Below are 24,741 nucleotides of genomic sequence, written 5' to 3'. Positions count from 1 at the left end.
ACAACTTCTATAGTCTCAGTTGCATTATGGCACAATGTACAACTGATCATGTCTTCTCTGTCCCCATTATGCTAGTCTATCCCTGGTTACTGGTTAGCAATCTCCTTAAAGCAGCCAAAAATAGCATGAAAGTCCACCTGGGGGAGCGTTGGTTATTGCAAGTCATTCTTCTCTATTCATCCTTTTGGAACTCTCCTCTAAGTTTACATATATCCTTTGAATAGAGTACTGTTGCAGTTGACAGATATCACATTCTCAGCTTTCACAGGTTAGCTTAGACTCAAAATCTTTTGCACCGTCCATGAAGCTTGCTTAGTTTGAGTATTCCATCCCTCACATAGTAGCTATGGATCCATTGAACGCACAACTTGTTTTTCTTTTTACATAAGCAATATGTATGCATCATCTACTGGAAGGTGTTTTGATGTGTTCATCACCATATCAGTGTATACACATCATTAAATTGATTGGCTAGTGGAATATTCAGCACCTAATCACATTCCCCTTTCTATCAATGTCACCATAAACAGTCTGTGTCTAGAGCAATATTGCTGATTACAGAAGAAATGGGGGAAAAAAGATATAAAGGATACAAAAAGAAAGGAGCTACTTCAAGGAAAAAAGATATAAAGGATACAAAAAGAAAGGAGCTACTTCAAGGAATACCTAAAAATACTTGGGCCATTTTTTTTTTTTTCCTAGTAGTATATGTACACTGTTCATTTCGCGTACATTGACACTGATGAAAAATTGTTCAAGATCCTAGTTTTTGTGCATTTGAGAACAGTTTCATCACCTGAGTAATATAAAACTAATTACACTATTAGAGGCTTGATAATATCCTCAGTGACTTGGTTATAAGGAAATTACTAGAACTAAAGTAAACTTTCCAATGTAGGATGATTTTCAGTTTGAAGATTTCCAGGATTTTTATATCAATGAATAATTTCGTAGAAAAAATGTTTGAAATCCTTGTTTGATTTATGACCGAAAATTTAAAAATTCGGCTCTTGTACTCTGAACTACTTTATTTATATTTTACATCAGAGAAAGTGAACATTGTTTGCGTTGCAAGGCTGCATGCGCTGACAGCTTCCATTAATTTCTAATTGGTTTGCGAATTCAATTTGAATCACTTAAGATATGAAGATATTTGCGCTGGAATACTTAGAAGTCAAAATACATGAGAAATCGATATGGAGTAAATTTTTAACATAAGGAAAAAGAAAATAAGATACAGGTGAAAAAAGATCAGTTGGATTTCGTTTTCTGGAATCATATAAAGTTAAAATGATCAGAGAAGAACAAGTAGCTAACGGCCAAAATTTCCCAACTCTGTTGTGCTTGTTCTCATCCATTCCTGTCCATAAACTAGAGTTGTGGAATTCCAAAAATTCTAAGAGTCAATGATAGTCAACTCCAAAGAAAAGTCCAACAGAGTTTTAACCTCTGAGCTATTCAGCTAGCACTTGAAAGATCAATGTCCTTTTCTTCTTTGATTAACATGTGTGGTTCTGATGAAATTGTAAACTTTTTTTCTGCTCAGGCAAATGTAGTCAGTCCACTGCACCCTTTCAATCCGTTATCTCTAGCTCCATTTAATTACTCTTTCAAACTCTTGCAGTTAATCTAGGGCGAGCTTGTGAGCAAATTACTTGCTACTATTACAGATTGACACCCAATTTGCTATTAAAATTTGCCTGTCATTTGTAGCCAACCATTCTATACATCGAGCAACTTGAACAGCATGGCCATGGCTATTCAAAAGTGGCTACTCTTTCTGTTTGCATTTACACCTTCATGTTCTCATCCTAGCGCAGCCTGATTTACAATACAAACCATGTTGGTTCAGTGATACCTATACTGAAAAGAGTACATACCATAAAAATTTTATCTCGCTTCTCTCTTCCCTTTCCTCAAAAATAGATAAATGCGGTTTCTACAATGCTTCCATTGGCGAAAACTCCAATATGGTCAGTGCTGTTGTTCTGTGTTGAGGAGATGTGGGGCTAGAAGAATGTCGCAGTTGTGTCAATAACATTGCTCAAGTGCTTGTACATTCATGTCCTAAACAAAGAACAGCTTTTGGTGGCTATGATGGATGTATTTTACAGTACAGCTCGAATCGATCCATTATAGGCACAACGTCATTTTCTACTCTACTGTACACGTCGAATACTGAGGATGCCTCAAGACCTAAGGAGTTTAACCAGGAGCTGAGAAAATTATTGGATAATTTACGAGACCTTGCTGCTGCTGCTGGTCGCTTTCGAAAATATGCTAGTGGCAATGTGACAGGTCCAAAATCTCAGCCAATATATGCACTTGTTCAGTGTACTCCTGACTTATCTCTTCAAGCTTGATTAAATGAGGCTTATGGAGATATGCCGAATTGTACCTGCTATGGCAAGAGAGGTGGAAGAATCATAGGTGCTAGGTGCAATTTCCGTTATGAAAGTTACAGTTTCTTAAAGGGTGTGGCGTGGGAAGCTCCGCCATCGGCAGGTGAACTACGTTATTCGTATCCCTTCTGCTCATCCCAATTTGATTGTCTAGCTTTGATCTGACTGTTGAAGGCATAATTACGTAGTAAAACTTTACCCATCTCTAATAGTTTAAACTTTTTCGATGAGACACAATTTAACTCAATATGGTAGCAAAATATATAATCTCATATTTGCAGTTGAGGGGGAGTGTCGAAGACATCATTAATTAAACAAAAGTGTACATCTCTAATAACTTGCATTTTTAAATAAGAGGGTCACACAATTCAACACAGTTACACCACAAAATTTGACTTGTGTTAAAGAAGAGCATATTGTATTTTAGGAACAATATTGTATTTGTGATACTTAATACTCCATGTAGTGTTTGCTTTTGAAATTACCTGAAAAGAAAAGTAGGACAAGTGAAGTGTGAAAGAAAAGAAAGATGCCTTTTAAAAAAAAAATTGAGTAGGAGTTAAAAACTGATATTATACTAACTTGAAGCATTTTTGTAGGGAATGATATAAAAGCAGCTCCAAAAGAGAATGATGGTAAAATAGGTTCAATAAGGAAGGATGATAAAACAGCTCGAACCGTGATCATTATGGTTGTGCCAACAGTTACAATTATTATTCTTATTGTTTGTATTTCTGTCATCTCTATGAAGAGGCGAAAGAGGAAGCTGGTGGATAGAGTTCAGAGTAAGCATAGATTATTAACAAATTATATGATTAAGGAAAGTTGAACTTTTAAGACCATGTTTCACTAATTTTTTGAATGCAATTGCTACTATGTTGGTGAAGTTATAAGCGCTGATGATATTAGCACCACAGAGTCCTTGCTGTTATACCCCGCACTTTCAGAGCATGAATATGACATGTACCTCACCGTAGTAATGGAGTGTCGGAGACGTCCCATGATATTTTGAAAGGCACAAGCCATGGAAAATACGTAACAACGAAGAAAAAGGGTGAATTACGATCTCGTAAGTCGTAGTCGGGAAAGAGTATTTTGAAACACGAGAATATGGCCATCATTAGTATAATAAGTGATAAATATCATGTGTGGAGAGTTTCGGAATATTTCGAGATCGAGCAAATTGAAGAAAATAAGTTCGACGAAAATTTGAGAAATGCTGGGCGGATTTTTAGTCAACTTTGGAGGCACATATCTCATAGTATACATGGAGTTTTAAGGTGTTTCAAAAGCCTAAAATGTAGTTCGTCGAGTCTAGTTTCTAATGAAGCAAACCTCTCATCAATACGACATCGGAGTAGAGAATTATAGACGTTACAAACTGAGCTGGCAAAGCTGAAACAGACTGCTACAGTATGCTAAAACATTTTCACTACGTCCTCGTAGCTACGGAACCGACTCAGCACCTATAAAAGGGTTAAAAACCCCATTTTCTTCATCAAAATTTGTCCAAAATGTTCTTGAATCTTTTTCCAGAATTTTCAGCACCCAAAAGGGTCTATTATATCACATAAAATTGAAGTTTTTGAGCAAAATTTCAAGTCACAAACTATTAATCGAGGTCCGGCAATGAATAGGCGCGATTATAATTTCCTTTGGTGTTGGAGTTAGCTTGGGGACAAGAAAATATTGAAAAGTTTGTTGCCTTCACAAAATAAGGTATGAATCCTTGAATCTTTTTCCTTGTCAACTTTAAATAAGGAATACTTGCAAGAATAGAAGTTATAGTTTGGTGTGTTGATGTTGTTAATTTATGGATTGTGGGTTGAAGAGAATTGTGGATGAGAAATATATATATTTATCTTGTAGAATGTTGACGATGTTGTTATTGGTGTTGTTGCTATTAAATTGGAATCAAAATCTTGCACGCTTTACGAAAATAAAGTTATTAAATAGTCGTATAAATAGCAAATTCATCCTTCTTCATCGCACCTCTCTTAGATTGATTGGTTGAGAAATTCGAAAAAAAATTTCTAGGTGTGGAGTAAGTGTCTTTGGGAGCGATCAAGTTGTCCGTTTTATGGCATATGTTGGTGTTAGAAATGATGTTATTACTATTGGTATTGTTGTTGATGTTATTGGTTGTTGAATTGGAATTTCATGTTAAATTGTTGTAGTGTGTAGGATGGCTAAGAACATCAATATATGTCTATGTGTAGTGATAGCCGAATATATATGCCAAAGAACACACTAAATTTAAAATGGGCTTTCATTAAGTGTTTAAGTCCCAAAATGATATGGTGAATTGTTACGATGATCCTTAACGACATTATGAATGGTTATCCATGAAAAATGATATGTTATATTGTGAATTACAAATTATGATTTGAAAATGAGCGAATGTGTTAAATAATTCTTAAGAAATTATTGGATCGTTGGGAATGTTATGTGAATTGTTTAAGTTGGAAGTCGAGAAATTTATATCTTTCGGAATACGTTAAGGCTAGTCCAGTTGGATGTTGATGTTGCTAATTGTGGTTGTTGTTGTTGAGGCATGATCCTTTCGTTATAAACCTATATGTCGTACCATAATATGGAATTGTTTGCCTATGTCTAATATTGGAATGCATATTTGTAGAAACCCGTAGGTTGGGATTGACTTTAGATCCTTATGATGTTATTGAGCTAGATTCCCAAAGGCATGATTCTTATATTTCTTACCAAACTATGCATGAATTGATAAAAATATGAACCATGTCTTCGAAAAGAAAAGAATCGTTTTCCAAATGTTGTAAGATTCATGATTTTAAAGTTTCTATGATGGTAGAATTGAATAATTTCTTATATGATTTTAAACTTTATGATGATGATGACACATGAGGGATTTATTTGTCCAAGCTCCAAGGTTTCCGCGCACTTTCCGATGTTTAAATATGTTTGGTTATGGGATAATTTTATTCACAGAGATTTCCAGATTATGACCCGAGTTGGGCTAAATATTATTATGATGAAAATGATGAGGATGATTTCATGGTGTGTAATAATGGTGTTCCAAGTTTATGTTTTCGATAACGATATGATGAACGTTGAATTATTTCTTGATGTCTCAATTTTTGTTCATGAATGATGACTATCTCTTTTAAGATTCCAAAAGTACATGTTCGTTTCTTGAATATTATTAATTTATGGTCTTATTTTGGATGCTCACTCGTATTTAGTTCTATCCTTCATTGATATAGTATATTCTCTACTTTAAATCAATTGTTCCTTCGAGGTGAGACAAAGCGACGATAACTATTCCATAATATAATCGGCTTATAGGCTATTGTATATATTCCTTACGCGGGCCACGTCCGTCATATGATTTGTGGCTTTTGATTCCGGGACATGGTTGTATGAGCTATGCTATATATGTATGTATGTATTTCTCACGGTCCGCATATGTATATATGTTGTGTTGGTGGCCGGCGTGGCAAGCGTGGGTTGTTTTGGATAGATGTGCGAAATTTTTGCGGAAATTATCTAACTTTGAAACACCGCCTTGTCGCTTTTGTGATACTTGGCGTTTGATAATTTGCGTCGATAGGTGTGTACGCGGGACGGGGTTGGGTCGTGACATTTATGGACGCTTAGTTCTAATGATGATAACACCGAGCCATAATATAATCGGAGGGACCGGTCACTCCGATACTTTTGACTTTATATATCACACCGAGCCTTCATGGCGGGCATGTTATGATATTGCCGGACGCGGGAGGCACAGACGCGAGCTAATGATGATCACACCGAGCCTTAAATGGCCGGGCATGATACTACTTATATATATATCACACCGAGCCTTAAATGGCCGGGCATGTTACTTATATATCCGAGCCTTCATGGCCGGGCATGTTACTTTCACACCGAGCCTTTATGGCCGGGCATGTTACTATGTATATGTACGAAATGTTTTTTAAAAAAAGGCTAAGCATGCATGACATCTGCCTTATGACGCATCCAGATGTTCAGGTTATCTCTCTTACTCATTATTACTTTTCATGTCTATATTATGATACTATTCATGCCTTACATACTCAGTACATTATTCGTACTGACGTCCCTTTTCTTGACGGCCGCGTTTCATGCCACGCGGTGTATACGACGAGTAGAGGATATGGCTAGAAGATGTTCCATTTGGATTGGCGAGCTCCATTTCTTTCGAGTGTTGCCGAGTCAGAGTATCCATGTCATGGTATAATGATTCATGTTAGAGACTTTGCAGACAGAGTCACGTATATAGTATGTCAGTTTCGCAAGCGGCTCTGTAAGCCGATGTATTATCATGCATTACTTTACAGATTTCATATAATCACAGATCTTACTTGATTTGATAAAGACGGAAAGAATGTTTTGCTGAAAAACTTTCATCATGTATTTCATTCCATGCTTTAAGGGCCCAATGAGACTATGAGTATAACGAGAACTAGTGGGTTCGCTCGGCTCTAAGTAAGGGCCGAGTGCCCATCATGCCCCATCAGGACTGGGGTGTGACACTTGCAATATGATTTGTTTACAATCATAGCAGCAACATACAACTTCTCAAATGCTAATAAGTTGGGACAGGGCGGATTTGGTCCAGTGGACAAGGTGATTAGGCCTACTTGATGCATAAAATATACACTGAGGATTCATATAATTGACCTCAACTTGCTTGAAATACAGGTGTTGTTTAATGTATAAATGTTCAACTTTTTCAGGGCATGCTACCAAATGGATAAGAAGTAGCAGCGAAAAGATTGTCTGCAGATTCAGGGCAAGGTGATCTAGAATTCAAAAACGAGGTCTTGTTGGTTGCCAGGCTTCAACACCAAAATTTGGTCAGGTTACTGGGATTTTGTCTAGATGGAACAAAAAGACTTCTTGTCTATGAATTTGTTCCAAATGCAAGCCTTGACCACTTTTTATTTGGTATGCATTGCTTAATTTACTATCAAATATAGAGCTTAAGCATCAATAAGTTATGAATTTTACTTATACACTAGCAGTCTAAATACAAGACTTTATCAGTGTCATTTGACATGTTTTCTGGTGATCACCTTAATTTCAGAAACAAAACAAATTTTACTTATTATGGACTTTACTTGTGGCAATCTTTTAAGTGACTTGATATTGTATAAGTTCTTCCATATTATCAATGTATAGAAGTTCAACCTGTAAGTTATATACTTCATCTTGTCCCCAGATCGAGTGAAACGTAGGCAATTAAATTGGGAAAATGCGATAAAAAATCATAGAAGGCGTTGCTAGGGGAATTCTTTACATCCATAAAGATTCTAGACTTCGTATCATTCATCGTGATCTCAAAGCTAGTAATGTTCTTCTAATGCAGAAATGAATCCTAAAATTTTAGACTTTGGCATGGCAAGGCTATTTGCATCGAATGAAACTCAAGGCAACACTAGCAGAATTGTTGGGACCTAGTAAGTTTTTCATCTCTCATTAGATAGACCGTCATTTTCATATTGCCGGAAGGATTCTTTAACCATTTGGCAAAGGCAAGTGTAAGATGAATTTAGTTATCTTAAGAAATGGTTACCTCAATTGTGTTGAGTGTCCCTAAAATTAGTATAATTCGAGATGAATGGTATTATAACTTTGGCTTAATACGTATTTTGTCCCGCTGTCAACTTATGAGGAAATTCCTTTGACACACCTAAGGGTGTCAATGGTACGGTTCGGGCGGTTCTTTTATAAAATTTACACCTTTCCAATTTTTCGGTTATTTCACTTTGTAGAACCAAAATTAGACTTTTTCGAAACCGTTCCATCATCTCGGTTTTTCTTTGGTATCGGTACGATTCGGTGAATTTTCGTTTTTTTTTTTAAAACAAAACAACATCATGTCATAGTCAATAGTAAAAGTTAAAGACACGATATCATGCATACTTCAATAGGACTTTGGCAAAAGTTCTAGACATTTTTACTGTTTAAAAGGTGATGAATCAAGAAAACATGAAAGACGACAAGAATAAAGATTGATCCCACTATTTTACGGTAGTGTAAAACAATGTTAAGCAAAGACAAAAGTATAATTTATATTGCACGAGGGGGCAAAAATCAATCAAGATGGGACTCAAGAACTGAGACTACTAAAATGAAGTATCCAATAAGAGAAATTTAAAATCATATGAGAGGAAAAATATTTAATAATTTGTAACTTTTTATCCAAGATTGTTGGAATACCTTGTAGCTTGCAAGCTAGTTACTATTCGAGACACTAGAACTAATTTAATTTCGATAGGAATAGTATAATAGGTTTCAGAGTTTGAACTTTATGTGTTAATTATTTCGTCATCCCGAACTCAAGACAAAATTTTGGATATTTATTATATATAAGTCTAATATGTAGAATATATTTTACACATATAAATGTATTCGGTACGGTTCGGTATTTTTTCGATTTATTTTTATAAAATTAAAAACCAACCCAATTATTCGGTACGGTTATAAATTTTTATAAAAACTGTCGGTTTTATTAAAGAAAACCTAAAATCGATTCAGTACGGTACCGTTCGGTCGGTTACGTCGGCTTTTTGAAGACCGTTTACACCCCTAGACACACCCCTTCGTCATTAGAAAATTTTACACGTCAAATCTTTCTCCAGTCGTGTCTAACTAAATGTACACTACTTTGGCTATGAAGTGCAAAATTTTGTATTAAAAAAAATACTAACGATTGAGTCATATGTAAGTTGCGGATTGTTAGAGGAGTTTGGCAATTTTTGTTTTGATTTGCAGTGGGTATATGGCACCCGAGTATGCAATGCACAGGAAATTTTCAGTCGAATCAGATGTTTTAGCATTGAAATACTAGTCTTGGAAATTATAAACGGTCAAAGAAACACATGTTCCAAAAAAGAAGATTTTGTGAAAGACCTTGTGAGCTATGTAAGTAACCAGGTCAATAAATCAATTACGTATTCCTCAATTCCAAACTAGTTAAGACCTTCTACGTGCATTATATTGAATGTGTTACTCCCTCTGCCTCTTAAATATCAGTGTTTCGGTATTTCAAATTATTCCAAAATTTAATGTTTTAGAAAATTGATAAGCATTCTTATTTTTTTTTCTTTTTCAAATTCACCCCTAATTGCCATTTTGACGAACACTTTCTATAATTAATGCTATCAAATGTTTTTCTCAAAGGAGTGAAATACTTCAAAAGACATAATATGGATCAGAGGTAGTGTAATTTGTGATTTTGTCTGACCCTAAAATTGAAGTATCACAGGCTTGGTCGAACTAGCGTGAAGGTACAATTACAAATTTGATAGACCCTATGCTCAGGGAAAGCACATGACCGAATCGTGATATAATGAGATACATCCACATAGCTTTATTGTGCTTTCAAGATAATGTTGCTAATAGACCAAACATGAGTGTAGAACTTCTCATGCTCAATAGCCACTCTCTTAATCTTCCAGTGCCACATAACGATGTAAAACCACATATTTCAAGAATGTCAGGGTCAAGCAAACTAACCGAAAGTAAATTAATTTCTTCATCAGGAAGTGAGGCGTGGATAACGGATGTTGTATCCTCGATAACATCCTTAGACACAATACATACTATCTATACGCAAAACACATATCATGTATTTATAGGCTTAGTGTTACCCCTTTGTATCCCCAGTAATATCCTTAAATATAATGCTAAAGTTTATATGCAAACACATGTCATGCATTTATTGACTAGATTTAAACACCGGAAGCAGATAAGTTTTTACCTAGCCATTTTCTGAAGATACTTATTTACTTTGCTATTTGTTCGAACCCACCCCAAATCGTTATGGAATATTGCGATTGATTTATCAATGATTTTGTGTTTTTGAACTAATTTGCTTCATCAGCATTATTGAACTTGTAAAAATGGTGGAGTTTTTCAATTAGTCATGGAGATGTATTTTGCCTTTATTTATTCAGACTGAAACCTGAAATTCTGAAGCATCTTACGACTCTGTAGCCATATTACGACACTTCACTCTCTAATCAATCCCTTCTATATGTCCTTTTCTTTCTTAAATAATAGTACTTCTAGGAATACCAAGCGACTTTTAATTTATGAATATGTTATTTGTGTTCTTTTGCTTTAGTGGGGTTTGGCCATGTTGACATCCAATTTTGACCCTCCTTTCTTCCAATTTATTTCCTCGAGCTTCTAAATTATTAATAAATCAAATACTTTATCGTCACTACTATTTTTACTATTATGGCTATAAGTACCATAATTATTTCTAGTATTGTTGTTGTTGTTGTTGTTGTTATTATTATTATTATTATTATCATCATCATCATCATCATCTTTAAGGTTTCTCACGTTCATTGACTTAATCAAGTAGTAATACTATTCTAGTTTTACACTTTATAAATAGTTACTATAATACTATAGCATTTTCATTTCAGTAAACTTTGGAATATCTCATAATTTATTTAAGTTCTAGCAACTGTAATTTTGTAAAGGTATATTTAATAATTTACTTACTTAATATCAATATGCTAATATTACATGGTATTATATAATATGATTAAAAGAATATATTTTCATCCAACTAGAAGGTTTAAGAAATTTAAAGGAAGAGGGAAAAAGGCCAATGCCTTCAGCTAACTTAAAAGCCCAAAAACAGCAACCCAAACGACCTAAGTCAACCCTTTCACTAGCCCAAACAATGGAGACCCTTCAGCAGCCCACATGAAATGACTCTACGTACCCAAATATCATTTTTCTCAAATCAAAACTAGGGTTTCGCTTGGCCATCCAAACGGCGCCCTTGCACTCTTTTCCTCTTCTACACGAAGATACATGTCTCTCCAGCCATGGTCAGAAGAATGCACGCCTTGTTTCGAAAAGATTTGTTTTTTTTTTTTTTACCAGAAATTATAGGGATACACACATTGCTTTCTCTCTTGATTTTCGAATCTGGCCATTTTTTCGACTCTGCTCCCTTCATCTTTCGGAGCAATTTGACCTACGAATCTGTCCAAAAATCCCCAATGTTTGAGTTTGATCAAGTTCAAATGTGAAACACAAAAATCCCGCCCAAAGTGCTACTCCAAGAACCCTAATTTTTATCTATAAATACTAACGTTTAGAACCCTAGTAGGGGGAGGAATTTTTAGCCGCCTTGACACCTTGAAAATACTCTCTTCATCTTCCAAACCTTTCTTTTTTGTTTCTAGGTGAACTTTACCCACCACAAAAGTACTCGAACTTATCTGACTCTAGCTTCGAATCTATTCATAACAAGAGAGTAGATTCGAGACCCGGACGTCCTAGTTCACTGCACCCACAAGAGGTAAATCCAACGCTATTTTGGATTTTCTCTGTTAAATGCTCTGTTTTTTTATTAAGAATAACTATGTTTTAAGACCCTGTTGTAGTCAAATTTGGCAGTTGTTATAATGTGTTTCATCTATGGTCTTGAATCTCCAGAAATTATAGCACTGAATATAATAGAAAACCGGTTCCTTGGTGTTCTATGTCTAACATAAACCTATTTTGGATCACATTCTTGATTGGAGTTTAATGTGTTAAAGAATCATGCTGGAAGTTTCTGCCTCTAGGTCACTAAAAATTGAATGTGGTTCACGGACATAATGTTTTTAGTCTTTTCCATGTGTTAAAAATTTCATTGGTAGGAGATTTTCACTGTTAGAAACTATGTATTAGATTATGTGTTAAATGAAATATCCATGAGCTTCATGTAGTGTATGTCATTCTATTTTAAATCAGTTAACTTAAGTACATGATCGGATATCACACTATAGATCTGATGACCTGAAGTGAAAGTCCTTATTAGTTCATAATGAGTATTATAAGTTTAAAGTTATTTACAGTAGAATCAAAACTTAAGGACCCTTCTGTTAGCAAGAATTAGACTTTTATGATTCTGGTTACCGTGACATTTGTAAATATTTGTTTCGGTCTCAGTTTGCAAATTGTGTATTTACCCTCTGATTTTTATATTCGTTAAGAAGCATATGTTCCCCTCTAACTCATGTTTACTTTCTTCTCTTTGTTTTGCATGACACATGGGAGCCGAAGAGTTTCATTTTGAGACTCAACGACAACGCTCACGGGAGCCATAAAGAGTTTTGTTTGAGACTCAACGTCGTCACTAGACCTGAATCTTCATTCGCTCTTACATTTTCTCACCCTCTCTTTCTAAATGATCCGAACAGTAGAACAAAAGAGAGCAACAAACAGTTGCTGCTTTACTTTATTTTTGCCGATTAAGTAATTGCCTTGTATGTGTTATACTGTTATCTATTTGATGTCTTACTTGATGCTCCTGAACATTGTGTTTAGTCAAAAACTAGTTTGTTTGATCACATAGGTGTTTATCTCTAATTGATGATTTAAAACCAATGACTAAGACCCATAGGATGATTTGCTGACCAAATATTTTTAACTCTAAAATGACTTATGGTTGGAGTCCGATTTTGGGTTCAAATTCGTTCCCAGAAACATTAAAATATGTATTTTACAAGTTTTCACAAGATCATTTCAAGACATGCCTTTACCCAATTTCTCAAACTCAAGTCAAACATTTCCTGCACGCTTGGCCAAATGTTTTGAAAGCTCAAGTCCTTTAATCAAGCTTTAGGTTTGAAACTTACGTTATTCAGACACTTTGTTTTCCTATGAGCCACAATTTTCCAAATAAAGTTCCATGTCTTCTACATTTGATACTACGACTAGTCTTATGTTTTTCTCTTGGAAGTTTTCAAAACACTTTACATTTAGCCTAATTAATTAAGTTCGGTCGGTTAATCATTGTTAATGGATTTCAAAGGATGCTTAATACCTTCCCTTTAGATTAATTGAATCCTTACCTAGAATCTTTTGGTTTCGTAAATTTTAAAGTGGAGTTAACTTTAGACAATTACTTTAATAAACTTTAGGCGTCCTAATTCATCATAAATAATTAGGTGGCGATTCATTAACTTTAATTAACCTCGGAATTACCGAAATATTGTAAATCATTTTGACTCCGGTTAAAATGGGGTATAACAGGCCATACAATATGAAATTATGATTTGATATTTTGATTTCAAATAAGTGTTTGTTTATATAATTTGCACAAAATTTCAACTTCAACTTCATGTCATAATTTCAAATCCCAAATTCTCCAAAAAGATATGATGGGATTCCAAATCATTATTTCATTTTTTTTTCCTTAAACGTAAAACTTGACTCATAAGTTTATATTTTGAAAGAAAAGATCCATAAGTTGGTAGATATATTTACCAACCATTTATATCAAATATTAAAAGATCTGTAAGTTGGTAGTATACTTATAACAAATTTACTCTTGTCCATACCATGTGGAAGGATTATATTAAAGAGTAGTTACACTACAACTCATGTTCAATTTTCCTTTTTATTGAGCTAAAGTTCGATCATTGATATTGTATTTTTTTCAGAAAGGCCTTCTAGTAGCGTATTGATTTTGTTATGAACTATGATTTGCTCATTTGGTAAGATTGTATAAGAATTGAGAATGTTTTGATGGTTTTCACAACTTGTGGGTTTTTATGTCTATGAGAAAAAGACAACTTAAGAATTCCAAATTGCATGTCCAAACAAAACTTCAACTTCAAATCATGTTCAAACGGCTCCTTAAAAGAATGTTAAGTGTTTCATTTTATCTTCATTATTGTTCAATGTCAAAAGTACTTTCTAGGAATACCAAGAGACTTTTAATTTATGAAAATGTTGTACGTGGTCGTCGGTTATTAAGAGCAAACTCCATTCTCTAAATTTGAATGGTTGTTTTTCAATAGGATCGAATGGTAAAATCTCATACGGGAATAATGTCAGATTGTGTCGTAGGTTCAGGATAGTGGAAAATCAGGGGATAACCAACTCTATAAGAGTGTGCGTTGCCGGGTTTGATTCCGGTAATGGAAATTTTGGGAAAAAAAAAAAAGAGTGTGAATCGGGAATGTAAAATTGGTAGGTTCAAAATGATATATATATATATATATATATATATATATATATATATATATATATATATATATATATATATATATATATATATATATATATAGGGCCAAAAACACACCCCAACTATCACTTTTTTTTTTAGTTTCATACCTAAACTATCGAAGGTTGAGAAAACTACCTAAACTATCACTATCTGGTTTAAGACACACCTCAAATTATTCTTGAATGGCATGTGATCTACACTCTCCATTTTATATAAAAATGTTGCCAAGTGTTGTCCACGTGGATAAATAATGTCACAAAGGCACCTACATGGAATTTTTTTAAAAAAAAAAACTATTTGTTTTAAAAAACAAACTGAAAAATAATAATTTTTGTAAAAAAATATCAAAAATTATAGAAATAAAAAAAAAAGTTTAAAAAATGGAAAAGTTATTTTAAAAAAAAAAAACTGATTATTTAGTTTTCATATTTTTTAAAAAAATTCATATTTAAAAAAAAAATCAACTTTTTTAGTTAGTGGAGGGTGGTGGGGTGAGGGGAAGGCAACTGCGTGGGTTAGTGGCTGGGTGTTTTTCTTTTTCCCTTTTTTTAAACTATTTTTTCCTTTTTAATTATTATTTTTCTTTTACATACTTTTATTTAGTTTTTTTTTAAAAAAATGTATTTTTTAGTTATATTTGTTTTTTTGTTTTGAATTTACATGTGTCATACAATAATTGGTGCACTTACCACACCATAAGCAAGTGTATTTCATATATATATATATGGGTGTTTAAAAGATACACTTTTGTCAAATTCAAGTGGCTATCTGATCACTTGATAAGTTTGAGTATCTATCTTACAAAACATTTCAAGTTTAAGAAGCCATCTAGGTATTTAGCCTAAATAGAATCATTGACCAAATAGAAGTGCCACACCATCTTTTCTATTCCTAGTTTTAATGTGTGGGCTATTTAGGTATTTAGCCTAAATAGAATCACTAACCAAATAAAGGTGCCACACCATCTTTTCTATTCCTAGTTTTAATGTGTGGACTATTTAGGTATTTAGCCTAAATAGAATCACTGACCAAATAGAGGTGCCACACCATTTTTTCTATTCCTAATTTTAATGTGTGTCTATATATATATATATATATATATATATATATATATATATATATATATATATATATATATATCTTGAAAAGGGTAGTAGGACAAGTCAAATTGAGAAGAGAAGATAACAGTTTTCCGTTTGAGGAATAGTTAAAAACCGATACTCGTACGATACTAACTTGAAGTGTCTTTGTAGGGAATGATAATAAAACAACTCCGGCAAGGAATGATAATAAAACAGCTCCGACAGGGAATGATGATAAAACAGCTCCCATAGTGAAGGATGATAAAACAACTCGACCCCTCATTATTATCATTGTGCCAACTGTTACGATTGTTATTCTTACTGTATGCATTTTTGTCATCTTAATGAAGAAGCGAAAGAGGAAGCTGGCAGACAAAATTCAAGGTAAGACAACATAGAATATTGTTAGACAACATGATTAAGGAAAGTTGAACTTTTAGGGCCATGTTTCACTTCTTTTTTTTTGGACCATGTTTCACTATATATTTGTTGTATGTTTTTATTATTACTTTGGTGAAGGTATACTCGATGATGACATTAGCAAAGCAGAGTCCTTGCAATATGATTTTTCTACAATTAGAGCAGCAACAAATAACTTCTCAAATGCGAATAAATTGGGACAGGGCGGATTTGGTCATGTGTACAACGTGATTAGGCGTGCTTGATGCATAATTGGACGTGAGGATTCATACAAAAGACCCCAACTTGCTTGGTACTAAGGCTCTGTTGTTGATTTTTCAATTTGTGCTCTTGTGTTTCAGGGTGAGCTTCTAAATGGACAAGAAGTAGCAGTGAAAAGATTGTCAGCAGATTCAGGCCAAGGTGATCTAGAATTCTAAAACGAGGTTTTGTTGGTTGCCAAGCTTCAACATAGGAGTTTGGTTAGGTTGCAAGGATTTTGCCTAGATGGAACAGAGAGACTTCTCGTCTATGAATTTGTTCCCAATGCGAGCCTTGACCACTATTTATTCGGTATATAATGCTTAACCTTTTATCAACTATGGAGCTTCAGCATCAACAATTATGAATTTAACTTAGATACACGTATGGTCTAAATAATATCTATTTTGTCAACTTAATTTGACACATTCATCTCATATCTGGTTGTCTGTCTTATTTTTCAGTAAACTAATTGTACCTATTATGAAAATTACTTGTGGTAATTTTTTAATTTATTTGATAAAGTAATTTTTTTTTTATAGTATTAGTGTATAGAAGTTTGACTTTTAAGTTATATTTTCTCTTATCCCCAGATCGAGTTAAACGTAGCCAACTGGACTGGGAAAGGCGATCCAAAATCATAGGAGGCATCGCTAGGGGAATTCTTTACCTTCATGAGGATTCTAGACTTCGAATCATTCATCGTGATCTCAAAGCTAGTAATGTTCTACTTGATGCAGAATTAAATCCTAAAATTGTAGACTTTGGCATGGCAAGGCTAGTTACATTGGATGAAACTCAAGGCAACACAAACAGAATTGTTGGGACCTAGTAAGTTTTACATCTCTCATTAGATGGACTGTCATTTTTCCTATCGCCAGGAAGGATTCTTTAACAATTTAGCAAATAAAAACCTCGAGCTGAAAACAAATCTTCCCTTGAAATGTTACCAGGATTTTCAAGATGAATACTGTTATGGTAATTTCTTACAAAATGGTTATCTCAATTTCTTGCACTGGGAGTTTGATCGTTCCTAAAATTAGTATAATTCGAGATGAATGGTCATATAACTTTGTCTTAATACATATTTGCCTCCGACCCCAAGCAATTTTCGATTGTATCTAATACACAGCATTTTGATTACGTGATGTCACTTAAACCATAAAATAAGTTGTTAACTGATGAATCAAGATGTAATGTGATTACTCAGTTACTTGATTCCATAAGAGCTTCTTCCCCACTCAAAGATACATCTGAAATTGAAAATCTTAAGTCTTGGATTATGAGTGTTTAATTCATTCTTCATCACTTAAATTTCATTTTAAAAAAATGCAAATTGGTGGTGTTGCGGTGGGAGGTGACTGCCGGTAGTGGGTGATGGTCTCGAGCGAACCATCGTGATAAATAATGGGGTTTCCTTTTCTTCCATCTTTTTAATGGTTAAAGGCACGTACTATCGGTGTGTGACATACATATTGGAAAAAGTGGTCAAACACCGAAAAGGTGTGTATTACCTCGGGAGAATTTTGGTGTGCAAAAATATTTCCATAATGGAGAGGTGGGTCGAAGGGATTTCCGATTTCGGTACCGTTGGAGAGCAATATATGTACTAAAACTATGTGTAACTTTTAGTCATCACTCACCACTAAAGCTGCAAATATCTGATGATGAAAATGAAGTTTATTTCAAGTATCTTCTTCACATTGCAGTGGGATACATTCTCACTAAGAAACGAAAAAAAATAATTTTTAAAAAACAGGCATTATTTATAGGAGCCCTTAACTACCCAATTTGGTCTATAAATTGCAACTCACGATGTACTACTTCCTAAGCTGCCGATTTTGCAGCATATTAATTGTCTTGTTGACCACCCTGTTTGGACTACTAAGCGACAGAATGGAATTTTTGGCCTTTTTTACCTTAGTATGTTGATGGAAGTGCTTAACATGTGTAAAAGAAAAAACAGTTTAAGTTGCGGAATTGTTAGAGATCAATGTCTTGTAATTTTTGTTTTGGTTTTGCAGTGGGTATATGGCACTAGGGTATGCAATGCACGGGCAATTTTCATTCAAGTCAGATGTTTTTAGCTTTGGAGTACTAGTCCTAGAAATTGTAAGTGGCCAAAGAAACACTTGTTTCAGAAATGGAGAATCTGTGAAAGGCCTTCTGAGCTATGTAAGTAACCCGGTCAATTCAATCAAGTGAAACTCAATACCAAACTAATGGAGACCTGCAACATGCATTATATGAAATATGTTACTCCCTCCGCCTCTCAAATTTTAGTCTTTTGGTAAACTAAATTTATTCCAAAATTTTAACCTTTAGGAAATTAAGAAGAACGCATTGCTTTTTTTTGTTTCCAAATTCACCCTTACGACTCTAATTAGTGCAGCTTTAATTAATTGAAACGTTTAAGAGAGAAATTAATTCTAGACAAATATTATTATAATTAAGGCTTTCAAATGTCGTTCTGAAGAGGAATGAAAAACTTCAAGAAATGTATAATATGGATTAGAGGTAGTGTGATTTATGATTTTGTCCGACTCTAGAATTGAACTATCACAGGTTTGGTCAAACTGGCGTGAAGGAACAACTTCAAATTTGATCGACCCTATGCTGACTGGAAGCTCAGGACCAGTTAGTGACATAATGAGATACATTCACATTGCTTTATTATGTGTTCAAGAAGATGTTGCAAATAGACCAACAGTGGGTGCAGTTGTTCTCATGCTGAATAACCATTCTTTGAGTCTTCCACTTATTCAAGAATCCAATCCAACAATGTTAGAGTCAAGTAAATTAGCTAAAAGTGAATCTATTTGTTTATCGCGAAATGAGGAGTCAATAACTGAGTTATATCCCCGATAACTTCCTTAAACATAATAGCGTTTTTTCTGTGCTTTCTTATTACTTTGCTATTTGTTCAAACCACCCAATTAGTAAGGGAATATTGCAATTGATTAATTAATGATTTTGTGTTTCGGACTTATTTGTTCATGAGTACTACTCCTTTGTTTTTTTTCTCTCTGCAATTCACAATGCGCGCTCACACACAAAACTTACACAAATTCAGTCATATTTTTGGAGGATTAGACAGAGTGCCTCACTCGCTAACACAGTGCATTACTCTTCATCTCCATCCAATGACACTATATATCTCAGAACAACACCTCATCACTATTGTTCCAAGCACAACCACCTCTTCCACCATCTCATACCTGAAATCAACATCTCTTCGTTTTATTCTCTACCGCCCATGGCCATCTTCTTCTACATTACAAGAGCATCAGGGTGGATCCAAAGCTTTAGGTATGGGCTTCTAGGGACCGAATAACTTTTGCTCATACTCTCTATATGTACGATATATTGGTAAATGAATTTGAAATTATTACTCCCTCCATCTGAATTTATGTGATATAATTTGACTAGGCACGAAATTTAAAAAAGAAAGGAACCTTTTAAAACTTGATCTTTAAAACAAGTCATGGACAGGGGCGGAGCCGGCCCTTCGGATGTGGGTTCGACCGAACCCAATAGTTTTTTCCGAATCATATATTTGTATTAAAATTTTTGTCAACTTTGTACACGTTATTAATTAAGAATCCAATAACTTTAAAGAATTAAAACCCCAAATTCACAAGCTTCGCATCCTGGCTTCGCCTCTGGACTCATAAATATTTATGTGACTCTAAATCAGTTCATTAAGGATAAATTATTTTGAAAAGACAGATTAAAAAATAAAGTGCATCACATATATTGAAAAAGAGTGAGTATAAGAATTCATAGACTTCAAATATGAAACTGTTTCTAAACAACAATTCTCCACCGCCTTGGTGCCTTTACACCTTCAGCCATGAAAAATCCCTTCCCGTTTTCCCCTGTGTCTCCCTACTCCATCTTCTGAAACCGTCCGTCACATCCACTTCTGAACCACCCCACCAGCCTTCTTCCCTATTCTCCTATATGGTTGTATAAATTCGTTTAAGGATTTGTTGAAATTTGAAATGGGGTTCCCAAATTAATTCTATTCCTGAATTGTTTGGCAATTATTTTCACGTATAAAGCATCCTAAAATGTAGTGCTATTGTGTTTAAAATCTATTTGTTATTCATTATATTGATGGTGATTTTTAAGATAGATAGAGAAAATTAGAAGTTTGGTTTTTGTGTTCAAAAGCAGAGACTGGTTTGGTCTTGATAGATAAGATTTATTTTAAGATTGTTTCCGAACGAGTCATTGGAAATCGATTGTGAATTAAAAGAGGGGTGGGTCAAGATAAATAAAATGAAATGAGCAGTTGTGTTTCTGGGATAAATTATAGGACGAGAATTTGGGCTCAAGGCAATTTTTGTTGCTCTTTTGTTCTTGCTTTTATTTGATTGGGTTGTTAGGAACATACATAGGCCGTTAACTAATCCTAAGCAAACTTAAAGAGGGAGAAATGGGCAAATAAACACTTTTTGAACCGCTAACCAAATTTCAGTATTTGACCCATTATTTCTACTTCAAATTTGAAATTTGATGTTTGAAACACAAAATTTCAATTGTGTTTTCATGCCCAAACATAATTTTTAACTTCAAAATCTTTTTTTCAACTTAACTTCATAATACAAGAGAAATCACTATGGACTGAAATTTCAAACTCTAGGAAGAAAAAAAAAGGAAGGTAATTGTAAAAAATTAGCTGGATTTCGTTTTCTTGAATCATATAAAATTGATGAAGAAGCAAGTAGCGGCCATAATTTTCCCACCTTGGCGGTTTGTTTTTATCCACTGCTTTCCCATCACCCCCATAAATTGGAGTAGTGGAATTCCATAAATTCTAAGAGTCAATTAGTCAAGATACAGACCAAGTCAAAATCGATATTCCCTATTCCACTGTACGTGGCATTATTTTCTTATTGATTTATTATTTCAAAAGAAATTGTTAGTCTGTTTAAAAGAAATTTGATATTTTTTATATCTAATAGTATAATTTAATTTATACTTTTCAGTTTATCTTAATAACATACTTTTATAATCACATAAATTTTATAGCATGCATTAATCCTAAAAGTTTTTTTTTTCTTTTAAAATTTGCATCCAATCCAACAGAGTGCTAATTTTAGGCTAAGGATTGTGAGCTGCGCAGCTAGCCTTAAAATATCAAGGCAATAGTCATAGATAGCCCCTAAACTTTTCCACATATTCCTCATCACTATCTAAATCTAAGATTATTCCAATTTGATACCTAAATTATTCTGAATTTGTACCACATAAGCACCTTTTTGACAATCATGAAAAAATATAAAGAGAGTGTAGTCCACTCACGATGACGTGGCAAACAGACTAATTAAAAAGTGACATGTGGCATTGGGGTCCAAAAGAATTATTAAGAAATTAATTGTAAAAAAACAATATTTAAAATCCATTAACTAATTAAGAAAATATTTTAATAATAAAAGAAAATAAAAAACCTACCCACCCCACCCACCAAACCCTTCCCTGCAAGCTGCAACTGAACTTCCATAGCCCACCGTCCCCAAATCTTCTAGCCCTTATTCTTCATTCAACCCATCGGTTTCTCTTCTTTTATCCATCTTGAGAAACCCATTGATACAAGGAGTGGATAGAGGAATAAGATAAAGAGAAGAATAAGAAAACTAGATAAGAATCATACCTGAATCCCTGAGAATATGACTGGACAGAGGAAATAACAAGATTTTTTTTTGAAGCTACTTGCAGCGTTGTTGTTGCTGCGTTCTTGTGTTGCTCCTGCTTGATGTTCTAATGGTTTTGTGGGATCGTGTGTGAGAGTTGGGTCTTGCGCCGGCGAGAACGGTGGTGGATGGTGGCAAAGAGATTTTTTTTTTTTTTTTTTAAGGCTTGATTAGATGCCTCTCACGAAGAAGGTGAATGACTGGCAATTGAAAAAGAAGGGGGAAGGAGCGGTGGATGGTGGTGGCGGCGGTGACAGAGTGGCAGTAGAGTGTGGTAAGGAGATAATACCCAATGAAGAAGAAGACCAAAAAAAAAAAAAAGGAAAATTGGGCAAAAAAAGCCTCTCACGCGCCTGTGATGTGTGCATTACACACATTTTGCCATGTCAGCAAAAGGTATTTAAATGGTTCATATTCAAAGTGGTTTAGGTATTTAATTGGAACAATCGTCAATTGAGGTGGCTATGAGGAATCTGTGGACAAATTTAGAGAGCCGCTTATGACTTTCGTCAAATATCAATGTCCTTATCTTCCTTGATTAACATGTGTCAGAGATAGTACGTTTTTTTCTGGTTAGGCAAATGTAGTCCACTGCACCCTTCCTATACGTTTTCTCCAACTCTATTTACTTTTCAAGCTCTTGCAGTTCTAGCTCCGATATATAAACAAATTACTTGGTACTATCAAAATTTGCCTGTCACTTGTAGCCAACCATTCTATATATTGTATTTTATTCTATATATCAAGCAACTTAGACAGCCATGACCATGGCTATCCAGAAGTGACAGCTCTTTCTTTTTTTGCATATACATCTTCATGTTCTTATCCTAGCGCAGCTGTCTGGTTTACGATACAGTTCATGTGGTCACAATGATAACTATACTGAAAATAGTACATACAAGAACAATTTAACACACTTCTCTCTTCCCTTCCATCAAAAATTGATAAATATGGTTTCTACAGTGCTTCCGTTGGGCAAAATACCGACAGAGCCAGTGTTATTGTGTTATGTAGAGGAGATCTGGAGCTAGAGGAATGTTGCAGTTGTGTCAATAACCTTGCTCAAAAGCTTGTATAGTTATGTCCTAACCAAAAAGAAGTTTTTGGTGGCTATGATGGATGTATGTTACAGTATTCGAATCGATCCATTATAGGCACTGCGTCATTTTTTGTTCGATATTACTTTAAGAGTCATGTGAATGCCTCAAAACCTGAGGAATTTAATCAGGAGCTGATAAAATTATTGGAAAATTTACGAGACGATGCTGCAAAGGGTGGTCCTCTCCGAAAATATGCTAGTGGTAATGTGACAGGTCCAAATTCTCAGACTATATACGCGCTTGTGCAGTACTCCTGATTTGGATCGTCTTACTTGCTTCAATTGCTTAACTGACGCTCATGGAAATATGCCTGATTGTCCCTGCAAGGGAAGGAGGGGTGGCAGAATCATAGGAAATAGTTGCAACTTCCGTTATGAAAGTTCCCGTTTCTTCGAGAATGTGGCGTTGGAAGCCCCGCCACCTGCAGGTGAATACATTTTTATTGTTCCTTCTGCTCGTCTCAATTTTGATGTGACTATCAAAGCATAGTTAGGTAAATAAAAATTTACATTTTCTAATTCTTTAAGCTTCAATATGTAGCAGAGCAGATAAGGTTCTAGGTTGGCAAAACACATAAACAAGCCCTTTAACTTGGCGCGAGCTGGCAACTATGGCTTTAAACTTTGCTAGTGCACAAGTAGGCACTTAAACTTGCCAAAAGTCGAACATTTAAACACAAATGCTGACGTGGCACATAATTTTGGTGTTATGTTTGCACACTCATAATGTGTTTATATGTTCAACTTTTGGCAAGTTTAAGTGCCTACTTGTACACTAGCAAAGTTTAAGGTCATAGTTGCCAACTCGCACCAAGTTAAAGGGCTTGTTTATGTATTGTGCCTTCTAGGTTCAAGTCTCACTATCATCCATTATCAAGAAAAAACACCACATGTTTGACTCATAAAATAAAGGCCTAATATATAAACAAGCCCTCAAATTTGGCCTTAGCTGGCAAGCGTGTCCTCTAACTTTGGTTGTGCACAAGCAGGCACCTCAACTTGTCTCCACTTTGGCAGTTGAACTCTCCAACTTACAAAATGATGATCTAGGTACCTCCAAAATTTATGTGTCACGTCAGCATTTGTGTTTACGTATATGACTTTATATAAGTTGAGGTGTCTAGCTACTTGCACATCCAAAATTGGAGGGCATACTTGCCAGCTGAGGCCAAGTTTGAGGGTCTGTTTATGCATTATGCCTAAAATAAAACTAGGTGTGCACTTGAGAAAGTGTGTTGAAGACATTTAGCAAAGAAAAGTATACCATGTCTAACAACTTAAACCTTTAGATGAAATGATCAAACAATTTAATACGCCCACAAATTTTTACTTGTGAGCGTACTATATTATATGAGCAATATTGTGATATTTAATAAGTAAGCATAGTTTCTTAAATACCCTGAAAAGGGAAGTAAGACAAGTGAATTAAGACAAGTGAATTGGGAATGGGAAGATAGAAACTTATTTTCGCATGAGTAGTAGTTAAAAATTGATATTTAACTAACTTGAAGCAATTTTCTAGGGAATGATAATAAAATAGTTCCAACAGGGAAGGATGATAAAACAACACGAGCAGTCATCATTATCATTGTGCCAACTGTTACAATTGTTATTCTCATTATTTGTCTTTCTGTCATCTTGAGGAGGAGTAAGTGTAAACTATAAACAAACAATAATTAGGGAAAGTTGAATTCTTAAGACCATCTTTCACTAATTTGTTGTATGCTATTACTACTATGTTATGAAGGTATACACGGGGATGATATTT

The 24,741-nt window shown here is 34.5% G+C and overlaps 3 pseudogenes; all 3 read left to right on the top strand.

The window, feature by feature from the left end:
• The first annotated feature begins 1,514 nt into the window (after positions 1 to 1,514).
• On the top strand, positions 1,515 to 10,299 carry LOC132047796 (cysteine-rich receptor-like protein kinase 10; annotated as a pseudogene).
• Positions 10,300 to 15,597: 5,298 nt separating this feature from the next.
• Positions 15,598 to 19,152, top strand: LOC132046294 (cysteine-rich receptor-like protein kinase 10; annotated as a pseudogene).
• A 3,489-nt stretch (positions 19,153 to 22,641) lies between these two features.
• The window catches only part of LOC132046293 (cysteine-rich receptor-like protein kinase 44), a 75,020-nt pseudogene continuing 72,920 nt past the window's right edge, over positions 22,642 to 24,741 (top strand).

The sequence above is a fragment of the Lycium ferocissimum genome, chromosome 2 (assembly GCF_029784015.1).
Source record: "Lycium ferocissimum isolate CSIRO_LF1 chromosome 2, AGI_CSIRO_Lferr_CH_V1, whole genome shotgun sequence".
Lineage (NCBI taxonomy): Eukaryota > Viridiplantae > Streptophyta > Magnoliopsida > Solanales > Solanaceae > Lycium > Lycium ferocissimum.
This window is presented reverse-complemented; position numbering and strand designations above follow the sequence as displayed.